The 16,308-nt window shown below is 40.9% G+C and overlaps 1 pseudogene; it reads right to left on the bottom strand.

Annotated features, from left to right (window-relative positions):
• LOC147709025 (uncharacterized) overlaps nucleotides 1–15,203 on the bottom strand; it is an 84,671-nt pseudogene extending 69,468 nt beyond the window's left edge.
• Between the last annotated feature and the right edge of the window lie 1,105 nt (nucleotides 15,204–16,308).

Raw genomic sequence — 16,308 nt, forward strand, 5'->3', positions numbered from 1 at the left:
ACGCTTGTAATGCAAGCACAATCCTTCTCTTTTAGCGCGCAGGGCGGTATGACCGCTCTGCACAGGTTAGAATCTTCGTTTGAGGTGTTTCCAGCAAGGCAGAGCTCTGAGTTTACTCTCCTTATGAGGGGGTCGAACTACCCTCACCAAGATGGCCGCCAAACAATTCAACAGCCGAGGGGCAGAAAGAAAGGGATCAGGGACCCGCAAAACGCGGTGCAAAACCAATTATTGTGCAAGTATAGGAGAAGCAGCCCTTAAAAGCAGGGGAAAAATAAATTAAAAACGAAATTAAATAAAAAACGAGGAATTATTAAAAACGCTTGTAATGCAAGCACAATCCTTCTCTTTTAGCGCGCAGGGCGGTATGACCGTATACCGGTATGCGAAGGAGGCATAACAGGTCCCAGGCAGGCTCTGCCCAGAAAAGATGGTCATCCCCTTGCCACTTCTCTACCTTGAAGTCATATACAGCTAAAACTAGCGTGTTTTGAGAAGGGAATCCCCCTCTCACACATAGATAAACACTTTAGGGCGTGTATAGACATAGTCTGGATTACACACCCATTACCTTTAATTCACACCTACACCCTTTTATCTTGGTCCTGAAGAAAGCCAGCATAGTTATAAGGCACTGGATGAAACATGTCGACCCACCACTGGATGTGAGAGGTCGTAACTCGCCTCCTACATCCAAAAAGCCTTATTTTTAACCGCTGATGGAGGCCCAGGTATTAAAGTTTAATTTACCCTCGGGTACTGGGACCCCCGCCAAGCCGTTTTAACATCACTATACCTTACACCTCACACTGCACACTCAGCAATATACCTGCTCCGCTGTAATCAGGCGTCGAAGCACACCCGGGACACGCTAGGTGTTACTGGGTGGGCCCGATGATGAAGCATGCCACCAACTAGATTGGTGGGTGAGGGCTTCATGAACACACCTACAAGGTGTTCCTACCCCCTGACAAAACATATTTGAGTCCTTTAACTTAGTAGTTGATGAGCTAGTCTCCTTTTGATTAAATAGACATGTCCACCTGCCCACTTTAGATGGATGGAATTTTAGCCATTATTTTACTGTCCGTCACTGTCAGGAAAACCCTGGCGATGAATGACAGTAAAATGTAACTAATGATCCCCTTACCATGGGAGATGACTCCCATGGTGAAGGAAGCATTATTTTTTTTTATTTCTTCTTCAAAATAAAACTGTTTGGTGCAGGCTTATGCTGCTGCAACCCTTCACCAAACAGTGAAATGCATTGACAGGAACTGCTGTGACAGTGGTTCCTGCCATTGCTTTATAAATGACTGATAGTTTGGTGGTCATTTATAAATTTGCTGCATGCTATCTCCACCAGGGGGATGGAGTAATTGACTCAGTCCCCCTGGTGGAACAACATGTTTTCCGCCATTATTTCAGCTCCCATTATTGCAGAGGGATTTAGTTATCCGCTGAATACATCTTTCCTAGATGTGAAGTTACATATGCTTGACTCTTGGAAATCTTAGGTTAACTTCAACAGTTTTTAACAAAATGTCCAAATTTACCACAATACATACATATGTTTTGTACACTTCTTCTTTCTCTTTCTTCTTTAGAAAGAGGACATTTCACACTACCTAACTGCATACGTCCATGGAGGTCTGAATTTCTACTCTCTTTGAATTTTTGGAATACTACGGACACGTTGGTCTCAATTTTATTTTTCTCAAAGTGACACACTGCTAACCGATGAGCTAACTGCACTACCAGATCTACTAGTTCAGTATGCTTAGTAGGTGGATTGACAATCTTTGCCAATATATCTAATAATTCTGCAAGCTCTGATAATGTATAATGTGGCTCTTGTCTCTTCAGGCCAACCAGCTGTAACTATAAAATGAATGTAAAGCTTGATGACCATTTTTCAAACTCAACAATTCATTATTGAGAGAGTTTGTGACTTCCCATCAAACAATTTCTGCATTTTTTCACAGACGGTAGACAAATATACTGTTCTCCTAAAAGAATACTCCTCTGCAGTATTTCAACTGAAGTAACATAACATAAAAGCAACTTTGGTTTGATCGTCAGGAAACGCCAAAGGCCAACCTAGATAATACAACAGACAACCTGGTATCAGAATTAATCGCTCTGGCTTGATTGATAATGAGGGCTAAGAAATCTGTTAAAATGTACTAATCTTACAATCCAGAACTAACATGGGGCGATGTGTGATTCCACATGAATAGCCACAGAAAATGTTTTGGTCTCAAGTTTTTCGTCAAATGCCAAGAAACAACAATTTGCAAAGTTTCAAAATTCTCAAAACAATGTCCCAGCAGCACCAACTATGTATCTCAATTGCCTTGAAAAGTGTCAAAAGTGCTCTATCTAAATACTGGCAAGGATGTTTAGTATCGTTTTTCCCTGCAGGGCTGGTCCCCAAATACTGTTCCATGCAGCAGGGCCCGAAAGTTCAGATGGAAGGCACTTTCTTCACAATGGGTGCCTCCATGTGTCAGATGGTGATAGTTACAGACCTGTTTACTATACCACGAGTCAGATCTTGTGTGAACTCTTAACTACAAGGCATCACTAGATCTCAAAATCTTGGCACATATCTTACACATGGTTCAATTTTTAAACTACACCTAAAGATGCCGCCTTTGCTTTTGCTCAAGTTGTCTCTAACTATACTTACCATAGTTCTGGTTCAACTGCTCTGCTTCAAGAACATCATCCTCCTGTCTTCCAATCATCTTCCAGTCAGCGTAAACCCCCTCGATCACAACAACGCCATTGTCATGGATTGGTGAGACCTTGTCCTGTGAAAAAGAGAAACAAACCTTACTTTCAACTTCAAATTTATGAACATATATATCATAATAGGCTCAATCAGTATAATGGGGTAGCTAAATATATTCAAAATCTTTTCCGTGAGCATCAATATTTTAATCTGCAAGTAAAGGCTGCTGTAAAACAACCTAAGAGAAGTATACTACAATACAAAATTCATGCTGCAAACATTATATCTGATTGTATCTGATCCGCAGGCTGCAAATAATCTAAAATGCTGCAGCTACCACATCTCCCCCCATCTGCGGTGCCTCCACTGGCTACCTGTCAAAAGGAGGATTGAGTTTAAGGCGCTCACCATCGCCTATAGAGCCACAAGAGATCTGGGCCAGGGCTACCTGAAACAGAGACTCCAAAACTATCATCAAAACAGGGTTCTTAGATCTATTCACTTGAAACTGCTCAGTATTCCTCGTTTCTCTAAAGCCAGGATAGGCGGCCGAGCTTTCTCGGTGTGAACTGCGTCACTTTGGAATTCCATGCCTGTCCATCTTCGAATGATAAAGTCAGAAGTGTCATTTAGGAAAGTGCTGAAAACTTGGCTCTTTAGCCTCCCGTAGTATCCCCCCCCTTTCTTTTCCTCAGTGTGAATCTGCATTTAGCGCCGGGACACCTCCGTTGGAGGTAGCCGTGCGCTTTATAAGTGGCATTTATTATTATTATTATTATAGAGAAATTATTTCAAAACATTAAGGGCCAGATTTATCAATCTTTCATTCAATGCAACACAACAAGACAACTTGTTGCACTGCGTGAAAGAGAGAGGGCTGGAATGCACCATATTTACCAATAAATAGTGCATTCCTGCTCTCTGTCTGCACTGGCGCACAATCTGCCGCCTAACTCCAGCGCAGGCTCGTTGCACCATGGTGCAAAGGTGCCTGCGTTGCAGGCAGAAGTGTTTTTGTGCAAGAACGGACACCCTTTTTGAAAGAGGAAACAACGGGGAGAAATAATATTTCACTCATTGTGCCTCCCCTGGGAAGACGCAGCATTTTGACGCATTCCCAGATCTATCAGTCTTAGTATATCTGGGAATGCGCCAAAATCCATGGGTGGTTGTGGCAGAACACCCACACTCCACCCACGGAACGCCTTCCCAGGTCTGAGTAGCGCAAAGCAGCGATGCACTGCCTTGTCTTATTCCAAATTTACCAGGCAACGCAGGGTCATACAAGGTAGCCTTGCACTGCGCGGTAAATCTAACTTTAGTATTGTGTTGCCCATGCTATGATAAATCTGGCACTTGGTATTTCGAAACTTATATGACTAATGCAAGTGTGGATTATATGTGAAGGAACAAGTACCAACATTTAGTAAAGAAGTAATATGTGTGAAGGAACAAGTCATTTCATTTGGCAAAGAAGCATACTGGTGAACTAAGCGTAATAAAAGCTATAAATTAACAATGATGTGTACTTACTTTGTTATTGGCTATAACACTCACATTGCAGTTAACAGTATTATCGTTTTTCAATGACTGTCTCATTTGAAACAACGCATGCTAAGCAAATACAGTAAGATACTGTTGGTAAAATCCAACAAAGAAGATTTCATTCCATCCAACTCATAGACTAAATGGCAAAATAGGGGGAGACCAGATTCCATTGAACCACTGAAATTCGCCAGTTGTGGTTAACTCTGCAATTCATAATTCGCAAAATAAATGCAATGCATATGACTTCACATCATATATACTAATAAGTAACAATGCATAGTAGCACATGTTTAATAACGACGTATGCTGAAATTAATCAATAATATCATATTCATAGTATCACATTGATAGTGTTTATGGTAATAGTAATTGGCCTACCGGGTTATATTTTTGACTGTTTAAAGTATAAGAAGAGAACAATACTTGATTATATATTTAGGCATAAACAATGTTAGGAAAACAACATTTTGCATTGTAAAAAGGGAGAGCTTGGAACAACTGTTCTCTTCAAGGGACAGGCAAATAATGTGACTAACTAAAAGTGAGTTTGCATAAACTTGAAAGAAGTACATTTTCCAATATGAATATTTCAGAACACTCTCCACTCCAGCTTTAAACAATGTAACTGTTCCTCAAACAGTAGGCACAACGGCAACAGGACATTTCTAACAACCAATCTATTTTCCCTTCACGTTGTAGAGCAACCCATTTACTTCCTCGTTGCCGGGCAGCTTACCTTCAGTCACAACCTTTTATGAGAGTTGGTACGCTAAGTTTAAGTTAGATTTCAGTCTGTCATTGCATGAGGGCCATTGAGGATGAAGGTGCACAGTAAAGTCAAGCTTTAGAGAATAAGATTGGAGAAGTGGTACTACTGGCTTCTGATCCACAGAACAACAAAGAACCCATGCAAGTTGTGGTGGTTGTTCATTTTAGATCGCCTGAGTCTGTGCCTGGCGCTTGATCAAACATTTGGACAGCACAGACAATGAGCATTTAACATAGCTGTCAACAGGGTGATGTTTTCAAATGAAGTCAATTTCAACATGGTACAATCTAGGCTTAGCCACAATGATAAGGTGCTGGACTTGGCCTTCTCTGCAGGGCCATCCTAAACTTTTTGTCTTCCCTCTCCTGTGTTCTGATCCCGTTTTTGTATTCTTTTAGGACTCTGCACACTTTACCACTGCCAACCAGTGCTAAAATCCTTGTGCTCACTCCTTTAAAGATTGCAAAATCTGCTTACACTCAATTAGCACATTTAATTTACTTGTAAGTCCCTTGTAAACTGGTACTGCATGTACACAGGACCTTTACATGGAATGCTACTGATTGAGCTAGTGGGCTGGCAGCTCTAACTGTGCCACCCATTTAAGTAGCCCTTTTAAACATGCCTCAGGCATACTATTGCAGCCTGTGTGTGCAGTTTTCAACTGACATTTCGACCTGGCAACATAACTATTTAAAAAAGGAAGCTAAAGCCTTGTCAGGTCCCAAAGCCCAAGATGTACATCGAGAAATTCATGTATATAGAAGAACCAAAGAAGCTCACCTAGTAAATTCCTGTTTTAATCCAGTTTATTCCACAAGTAATCCAGGTTTTAACCAAACTTTAACTTCCTTCACTCTTTCCAGTAGTTCAACGAGTGCTAATCTAGGCTTTGCTCAAAGACACCAAAGGATGATAAAGTTTGGTTAAAACCTGAATTACTTGTGGGATAAACTGGATTTAAACATTGATGTTTTGTAGCTGTTAAGTTTCCGATAGTTGGTCTTCATCCATCTGGCTACTTCAGACAAGCAGGAAGTAAAGCTGATCCTGGTGCTAGGTGTTTCCCTGGAGAGGAAGAGGAATAAATGGGTGCCAGCAGTATAGGAGTTAATGTTTATTTTGTGGGTCTGGATGATGTGTAAGAGGAGGATCATATAAGCGTTGAACAGTGTAGGGCTTGGAAATTATTCTTAGGGTTCTCTGCAGATGAGGTTGACAGTGGACGAGGGGTAGGGAGCCAGGCTGACTGACTGGGTGCGGATGTGAGCAAGCAGCAAGTCCAGAGGAGCATGAGTCTTTGTCTGTCGGCTTAATGGAGAGGTCAGATGAGGATAAGATAGGAGGAAGTGTTAAAGACCATATATAGGTTGAGTAGGATGAGGGCTGTGGTGTTTCCTCTGACAATGATCAGTTGGATGTCGGCTGTTGTAGTGATGAGGGTGGTCTTGGTGCTGCAGTTGGGTGTAAATCCGAATTGAGTGAGTTTGAAAAGGTGGTTGTCATTAAGGTGTTCAGCTAGTTGCTAGTTAATGATTTTCTCCAGAACTTTTTCAGGGTAGGAAAGCAAGGTGATTGGGTAGTTAGAACATGTCTTTTTGAACTGCTGATGATTTCTTTAGGACCTAGAATATTGTGTCATGATTCCAGGCATCTGGTAGAGTAGATATGCAGATGGAGTTGTTCAGTCATGGAGTCAGATCTGAGCCAATGGGAATCCAGATCTTTGATGAAGACGTGGTGTGAGCAGGGGTCTCATGGTGCTCCAAAATGTATAGTCCGCATAGCTGTTGGGGTTTCCAAAGTGGTGAAGGTGTGCCAGGTGGTCATGGTGGGTTTCTGAGGGTTTGTTTGATGGGCAGGAAGGCTACAAGTAGGGATGTGTTGGCTGGGGCTTGACATTTTTGTAGCTGTTTCTGATCTTGCTGCTAAAGAAGTTACAGATCTTGGTGCAGAGAGAGGTCCTGTGAGGGGTGATGGTTGTGTAAAATTGTTCTCAATGGTGAAGATTTCTTTGCTGCTATTTGTGCTGTTTTCAATGCGTTCAGTGAGTTGATCGCGTTGTGATTTGCTGATGGTAGAATCTGAGGGCTGACTTGTAGGTGCTTTTGTTAGCGTTGTTGTGGGTCTGTTTCTATCTGCATTTGATTTGCTTTCTGTGCCATTTGATGAAACTAAGCTCCTCCATACACTAACTTGGTTGAAGCCTGGTTCTGGTAGTGGTGGCAGTCTTCAGTGGGGCCAGGGTGTCTGGACAGAAAGTGAGCTAGGAGCCTAAATAGGTGATGGATCATGAGTGGCTGTCATGGTGTTGTGGTTGGTGAGATAGGAGAACAAGATCCATGTTTTTTCTGGATTATTATTTCAGTTTCATTGGGTGGATTTGTCGGGTGCAGTTCCATGATGGTGACGGATGGGCAGGTTGCAGTGGAAGCGGGTGTGGTCGAGCCAAATGAGTAGTGTGGGCTTGTCTCCTGTATTGTTGTTGAAGTTAGTGAAGATGGGGTCCAGGAGATCTCCGATTTTGTACCCAGGGTGGGGATCACTGTGAAGATTTCAGAGTCAGTCTGATTTTGGTCAGGAAGAGCAAATCTGTTGAGAGGTCGTGCAGGAGTCCCAGACTTCAAGGGAATGTCTGTAAGCAAACAAACGGGTGTTGAGGAGGAGGCAGGACAGTAAAAGTTTGAAGTTGTGGTGGGTTGGGGTGTGGGTGGTCTGGGGTGCATGGCCATGTGTGTTGGATGTGGAGCTTTTGGGCTGGGGAAGCTAGAAGGGTGTAGTTCAGAAGGATGTAGTGCAGGAGAATGGAACTTTGGTGTAAGCTGGGAAGGCGCTGCAGCGCTGTGGCAAATTAACATCTACCGATGAGTTGGGTGGGAGGAGGACCAGGGCTCTTGGTGCGGTGCTCAGTTGGGGCATGGACAGGCGCAGACAGGCTTGCGTTTGGTACACCTTCAGCTTGCGAGCGGAGTGCTCGCTTCACATGGCCACCATTAAATAGATTTAGAGTGGTAGGAGTTTGAGTGTGGTGGGAAGGCTGAAGTTAGCGGCAAGAAGCAGAAGAGAGCAAGGTGCCGGGGAAAAGGTGTGAAGGCCATCTTGAGGGAAAAAGATCCCAAAGGAGGATCAAAAGCAGAAAAAAGCTTGCCAGACAATGGGCAAAAGTAGATGACAAAAGGAGGCAAAAAGCGGCGGCAAAAGAGAAAAAAAATGAAAACGAGGCAAAAGAGAGAAACAGCAAAGTGGCTGAGAGAGCAGACGTGAAAAAAGAATGTTTAAAGTGGCAAAGAGCAGAATGCAAACTGGAGAGCAAAAAGACACAAAAGCGAGTGGGGTAGCAAAAAGACACAAAAAGCAATGGGAGAGCAAAAAGGCACGGAAGTGAGGGGGGGAGCATAAAAGACACAAAAGGCAAGTGGGGTAGCTGAAAGATGAGAGTGAAAATAGGTCAAAGAGGCAAAAAAGCAGAGATTGAGTGAGAGAGAAAGGGAGCAAGAGTGAGAGGACAAAATGCCAAGAGAGGCAGAGAGAGTTCTGAGGAAAAGAAATAGAGAGAAGCACCAGGAGGGGGAAAGCGGCCGGAGAGTGAGACTGGAAGCTTCACAACCGTGAAGAAGCTGGGTCTGCAAGGGCCAGGACTGGTCGGAGAACCAGGCACTGGCAAGTGGCACAGTCAGGGCCAAGCAGTACCCTGCTTTACATTAAAGGAAGTGGGCAGCACAGCCTCATATCTGGAAAAATATAATGCTGCTGCTCCTTCCAAGGAGTGCTGACACTTTTCAGGGGGTATAGCGCCATGCATACACTTTTGCACCTGCATACGTTAGGCATAGGTTTTGTACTGGGGTAGCCTTCTAGTATAAAATACTTTGCTTAGACATTGTTTAATACTTGTTCAAGTTACTATGTGTGCTGTACAGGACATCACACAGGAAAATGTGAAAACATTTGGAGAATAGAAAGCCTTTCTTTAACATTATGCCTGCCTCGAGAAGATGTCATTTTTTATGCAACTCCCTGTGTACCAATGTTAGTAGATGGGGAATTGCGTCACAACACAGACATGGTTGCATAGGAACACCCATATACCACCCATGGAATGCTTTCTTGATAAACAATAGCTGAAACTAATGCATAAGGTTTCTTTGCGTTACTTTAGGGCTAATTTCCAGTGCAAAATAAGTTTTGCACTAGAAAGTAAATCCCAGTTCTACTCTTTGCGTTGGCTAATGATACAAACCTGGCACAAAGTGTTTGTAAACCTGTACCCTAGTATTGCCTGCCTTTCCTATTTCCAATTAAAAATTAATTACACAAGATAAAAGTTCAAATGAAATAAATTACTGCAACAAACTTAAAATGGAACTCGACTACTTGCTTAAAAAAACATATTCTAATAGCAAACATTTTTAACATCCCATCAGCAGGACTGGAACAGATCACACAGAAACTCCAAAATTGGTATGGGAAATATATTTTCACTGAAGACTAACTTTGAACCTAAAAAAAAAAAAGCATTACTGAAACACAAAGAAAGTTAAGTTAAGAATTATAAAAGTATATTGTCAACATTTTTTTGGGCGGCAAACAGGGCAACTATACAAGTATAAATGTGCATGAAAACACAAACTAACACAATTGCTCCAATATTTTAAATAAGAGAAATACAAATATATGTGCTTACTTCTTCTGACCAAAAGATGTATGCATAGTTTGTTAAAGGTCTCAAAAGTACAAAGGATCACCTTAACTGAAGAAGCAGCATAAGGAAATAATCATAGGTGGTACAAATTAATTGTGTTTGTTGCAGCTGACGAAAACTGTAATTTATCTGAGTTCGAAAGCATTTGAAAACATTGCTTCACAAAGTTTAAGGAGACTGAATCCCTATATAATTAATGCTATGATAATTTGTTAAGTATACGAAATTCTTCAAAACATAGGGGCCAATTCACAAAGGCACTTAAGTGTAAGTAAAATAGTTATGTAGTACTATTTTGCAAAGTCTTTCATGCCTCTATGATTCGGGCCCAAAACATCCAAAATGGGAAAATATTCTGGGCATACTCATATGCAACTTGTACAAATAGAAATGACTAATCCTTCCACGCACTTTTCCTGTTGAGGAGTTGGGCGTTTAGGGGCAGATTCACAAAGGCAGGTCACAATACAGAGTACCCCCGTAGGGCCCCTTCCTGTACTCAGATTGCAAATGAAAACAATGTTTGCTATCTAATAAACTACTTCAAAGAAATTTTTTAATTTACCATTAAGTATTGTGGAAAATAACAGAAACATTAGGAATTTAAAATATTCTGCGGCACAAAATTTTACTAATTAGTAGCATTCTGATTAAAATGACACAATTTGGCAAGAATTTGTAAATGTGCGGAAAAAAAATTGTATACTTTCCCATGTAACAAATATATGACATATAATAATAAAAATCTAAGGTACATTTAGAAAAAAACACCAAGACTTCAAACTGATATATGTCCCCTACAAAATGTTCCCGTTACATTCTCAGGGAAAGTATAGACCAGTTTCATATGTAGCAAGCTCAAGGAGAGACCATCAGCATTTAGCAGAAATGTTTAGAAGTATGTTGTTTCCCAATTATGTTCCCAAAATGGAAGATCGGGATAACGGTATCACAGACCTTTACAAATAAGCACATCTCAATAACAGACCTCTAAAATGTATTCGGAAGAGCCAAGATTTAAACAAATTCAAAATTACATGATCCTTCTGTTTTATGATTTAGAAAATGTGAATCTATCTTATGCTGTTACACTTAAAAATCGTTTTAACTTCTGCCACTGCCACGGCCCTCCAGCACAGGTTCTGCTTGAAGACAGAGTGGCTGCCTTGTCTGTGCATTGGACCGACTTACTGCGTCTCTTCCAATTAAAATCTTAGCACACCAACTACGTGGTGTTGCGGTTTTGATCTGTCTTGGTAATAATGGACAATCCATAGCGGGGTTCCCGATACTTAATTGTGTTCCTGGTCCCTGGCACACCAGCCATACAGTGGCCCATGGATTTACCCAGCTTCCTGATTCACACGACGCTGTAGGGTCCGAACACACCACCGAGACCCTCATTCGATCTATACTCTCTTGTTTGAATACTGAACTCACTCGATTCCTCCTAAAATTTCTCTTGCTCACGAATTTTGTCCTGATGATGATCTAAAACAGTTGAATTCAAAACGCTGTTGACCTTTTCACAAGAAAAAACTCCTTAACTATTTAAAATGTATATGGAGTTTTTGATAATGTTGTCAATGCGATTATTTTTTAATGTCACCTTCACTCGTCACATCACACTTCTTCCACTATTTTGTGAGCACTTGAACTATTACCTTAATACGTTTTAAACGTTTTTGATGTATTATTTATGAAATAAATAAGTGCTATGTCAATACGATTGTGTGTCCCTACGTACATTGCAAAATAGTCTTATACCGCTGATTCTGGAAATAACTAATTTCCATTTGCCACATCTCTAATGATTAATACCCTTTTAAATTTAGTAGCTCAGGCTGTTTTAGGATTTTTTGCTGATTCTGGAAATAACTAATTTCCATTTGCCACATCTCTAATGATTAATACCCTTTTAAATTTAGTAGCTCAGGCTGTTTTAGGATTTTTTGGCCTTATATGTACCATTGTTTCCTTACACTACACTTTTAAATGTAGCACCACCTACCAAAACCTGACTGCAAATGCTCATCGAAAAAACGTGAAAATCAAGATCTACCAGACTGGAGATATTACAAGTGTTTTAGATAATCACCATGGATCAAACATGGATCTCATTGTAGCAGTTGTGGCTGGTGAACGTCGAAAGTGGTGTGGCATAAATCCATGCATAAAACCATGCATAACTAAGTTCCACAATGCAAGCGAGCCCGTAACCTGTGTTTTAGGAAAGTGGATAGAGAGAGAAGTAGCTCCTCCCTGAGATTTTTTGTAACAGAGAAAGTGATGCACTTATCTGCACAATACCATCTGGCTCTTACCTTTTACGAGCCCATATACCTTCCAGGCCATCAATGTGTTTGGAAAGTAAATCATACAAGAAGCACCATGTAAACATTAGCGTCTCTTCAAAATTCAAAAAGTGCATTTCTTTAATATGCCGATATATTTCACTGTAGTTCACCAGATTATGTTACTGCTTTGAGAGATATTTATTAAAACGATCATTTTTAAACAATTACCTAAGCACATTGATAACCTTCCCCACCCTTACGACATTGCTAATAGTGTTGTTGCAGTAGAAGCCTTAATGCTAAATGAACTCCAGAAACAGCAATATTGTAATTATTTCACGTAGGTGTAGGAGTTTTGCAGAGTAGAAACAGTATACAGTGAGTGGCATACAGTTGGCATAGCATAGAGTGGAGTGGCATACAGTGGAACAACATACAGTGAAGTGGCATAGACTGGAATAGCATATAGTGGAGTAGTATTGTTGCAGGGATTTTGCACATGCACAGAACTATGTGCAGGAAAACAGGACCTCGGTGTGTAGGGGCTAAGCCTTCCTACCGCCTCAGTACCCCAAATCCCAGAACCAACTAGCTATAGTGTCTCATTCGTTCTCCTACATAATCACAAAGCTACAAATGATTAGACAACCCAGAACACAACACTCCCGACTTTCTCAGAAATCACGGTAACAAGACACACCCTTTCACTCACGCACTCGTACTTGTCCACAATAAAGAAAAACAGAGTCACTGTGATAGTTAAAAATGTTTTTTTAAGTAAAGTGCTCTATAATGCAGTATACGAGCCACTACCAGCAAAACACATAAACCTAAAACAGTTAGCATTGTAGCAAGTCCAAAGACTATGAAAGGGGAGGTCATCGTATACAGACAATGGATAAAGGACTATAAGGCCTAACCACTATCCCCTTGGAAAGAATACATTTTAATATATAAAGAAAGATCTCTGGGCTTTGTCAGCACACCCCATACCTTAGTGCCTAGATTGTAGTTTTTACATCATAAGAACAGCATAGGTCTTCTCCCTGGAAACGTCCCTCTCCAAGTGTGTGTTAAACGAACATGCAATCCCATGATATCAAAGCACGGTTTCCAGCAGCTCCAGCTGTGTAGCCTGTTTTGTCTAAGTGCTAGGGACTGACCAGAAAAGAATAACAAGGGGCATTGTTTATCGACCTTGCGCAGTCTGTTCAGACTAAACTCCAGGAACAGGCAGAGAATGCAGAGAGCAGACCGTTCTCATGTGAAAGGCGCAAACAGAGTCTTGCATAATAAAGCCATGTAGTAATGTGTACAAAAGCAGCATCATGGCAGCACAGCTCATATTAACGTAACAATGTCGACAATGTCCCCAACAGCCATACAACACCCTCCACCTGGCCAGGTCATAGCATATAGATAAAAGGATAATAGTTCAAAGGTAAGTAAATTCAAGAAGTGCTAAAAAAAAAGAAAATTGGGAAAATGTAAAAAAAAAAAGAATTGAATTATAATTTTGTCATTCATTGAGAACAGGATTAATTTGGAGTTGGAAAATCCATCAAAGAACGTGATCTCAAGAATGCAATTTGTTCCAAAAGGTCCTCCCTATCATTTGTAGCAAAAAGCGATGCCATCCAATCAAGTAGCTCGACGGAACACAACATATTCCTCATAATCCGATGCCTCCAAGAGCATATCTGGGCAACTGATATTCGATGAAACCCCATTGCAAGAGGTGCAGTGCAGTGCACAGATATTCCATTCAGCCGGCACTCCAAGCGCGGCCGCACGCGCCGTGTGGCCAGCCGTAAACAGGCCTGATCATGGGCCACGAAGGGACCCATTAACAGATCATAATCCGGATCAGTGCATGACATATTGGAAAAGCATAAATCCAAAGTCCAATAAAAAGGGCCTCACTGGCAGTAAAACACAGGTGTCACGCAAGTGAAGTAGGCAAAGCAAAAAGTTAATCCATAACTCACGCTGAGTGCTGCTAATAGCAAGCATCCAAAAAGCGTCTGCATTCGGTCATGGTACAGTTGCAATTGCCTGGGTCTGTGCAGCACCACAAGAAGGGCAGCCATTGCGTAAGAGGAGTAGCAGTATCAGCACGCCAGCCACCAGAGCCAGTATTAAGGGAAAGCCTCCAAAGGTGCTGGAAAAAATAGAATGTATGAAGGCTGGTATTACTCCAAAAATCATCTGAAAAGAAGTCACAAGGCCAGATCCTACAAATTGAAAAAGAATTGAGCAAGGCCTTCCGTATCAGACGCATTAAATATTCTATGCATTAGATCTCCAAAATATAGTGGGAGATTCATGTTCAGCAGTGACTGAATCTCACTAGATGTTCTAGCCACCTGCAATTCGAAGGTCTCTCGAGCCGAAGTGAGAGCTACTTCTTGTTGAAACAATAGCGCTTTGAGCTTGCTTAGTTTATTGAAATCTGTTTTCAAAGTCCAAATGGAAGGCCAAATGGAACTATCTACAGCCTCATGTGGGGGTGAAAAAAGCAGATTGCTACAACAAGTAACACAGCGGGATATCGTTACTATATATACGGAATGCCTGCCCGCAAGCCACAGCTATCGTTGTTGTTCAAAATAAGATAACTGCAGTTAGGAAGCAATGTGACAGTGGAAATTATTGCCAGAACTGGCGTTCCATTAAAAAAACAATCCAGATTAGGTGCGGACACATTACAAGCGCCGTGCAACTTAACTTGTTTGCAAACTAGGGAGTGCCCCACTGTGGAATCGCAGTCCATCCTGTTAGGAAAACTTCTGTATCCTTTCGTTGATATCTGTAAGTTAATGAAAGGGACCAAAATTCATGTAGGAAGGCACTACCCAAGGGTTCAAAGCGGCCAGTTGGGAAATGTTTCATACAAGATTTAAACTGAAACAGTGAAAAAGGCAGAGAGATAACGCCATGAATCAACCATACAGCCAAATCAGTTTCCGCTACAGAAAATGGCAAGTGTTCCAATTGCTCAATGTGCAACAGTGTGTATGTAGCATATTTTATGGACATGAATTTCTGTTTCTCAGTTAGATTAAAAGGCAAAAACAAAGCAGAAGCGTTCAAATAATCCCATGGTACTTTACCCATTTTGAGTGTCTGTAACGTCCATTCGAATTGCATTACAGATTGTAATTGATTTTAACCATGATATAAAACAGAAACAACATTTTGAACAATATCAATAACAGATGAAACGATATAATCTAAAGTATAAATGTGGAAAAACAGTGTATTTATGCTATTATTGACTACAGCAAGAACCTTCTCCAAATTAACTTTGTCAATTTGGCGCAGACGGGTTGCTGCTTCAATTTGAGAAAGTTTCCATAATTCATTGTACGTCGCCTAGATAAATCTTTTTGATCTGGGAGATTTAGGACCCAAGAGAAAATCAGTCAAATTGATGTTGTTAGACAAAAGTGACAGATGTTGTCTTACAGACCAAAGAGTATAGTGTTCCAACCATTGTTGACACAATTTTCCCACTGAATATGTGATGACTGAGTGTGAATGTGGGTTTCGGGGATCAGGTCTAGTTTGTGTGAACCCAGTCGTCGCATTATAAAAGCGCATTTGACAGGCATTTGTATTGGTTTGCCACAACAACCATCCCGAAGGGTCAACATCAGTGGTATCAAAACTTTCATTTTCAAACAGAGCTTGTGGGACATCTATTGTATAATTTGTGCATTGACACCCATTATTATATTCAGCCAATGATGGAATAGGAGTATTCAAATGTTGGCAGTAGCTAGGCCAAAACAAGTTGTTTGGTGCACAGTGTCATTCTAAAACAATATTTGAGTTTGTATCAGACATGCACGATGCAAAGCCTCAGTTCCCTGTACCTGCCAGATCTTGCACCTGCCAAATCTTAGAGCCCCAACTGTTTAAATATATTAACTTTGTGTGTGTCAAAATAAATTTAGATTGAGACAGCACTTTCAATTGAAAGAAATAGGAGTTTGGATTGCACGTGAAATAATCAGTGAAATAAGTAAACTTATTTTTAAGTGTTTTTGAACTACCCTGTAACGGAGTTCGGCAATGTTCTTAACATGTTTGTTTTGTGCAAAAAATGGTGGCCATAATGTTGATAACAGAAGAAATCAGCATAATTGGCAGTATTTAAATATAAATCTTCAACACGAAAAGCAGCATAATATTTCAAATCAGAAAACAAGGAATGTACAGCTTGTACATCCTAATCATCAGAGTGTATGTC

The sequence above is a fragment of the Lissotriton vulgaris genome, chromosome 6, assembly GCF_964263255.1.
Source record: "Lissotriton vulgaris chromosome 6, aLisVul1.2, whole genome shotgun sequence".
Lineage (NCBI taxonomy): Eukaryota > Metazoa > Chordata > Amphibia > Caudata > Salamandridae > Lissotriton > Lissotriton vulgaris.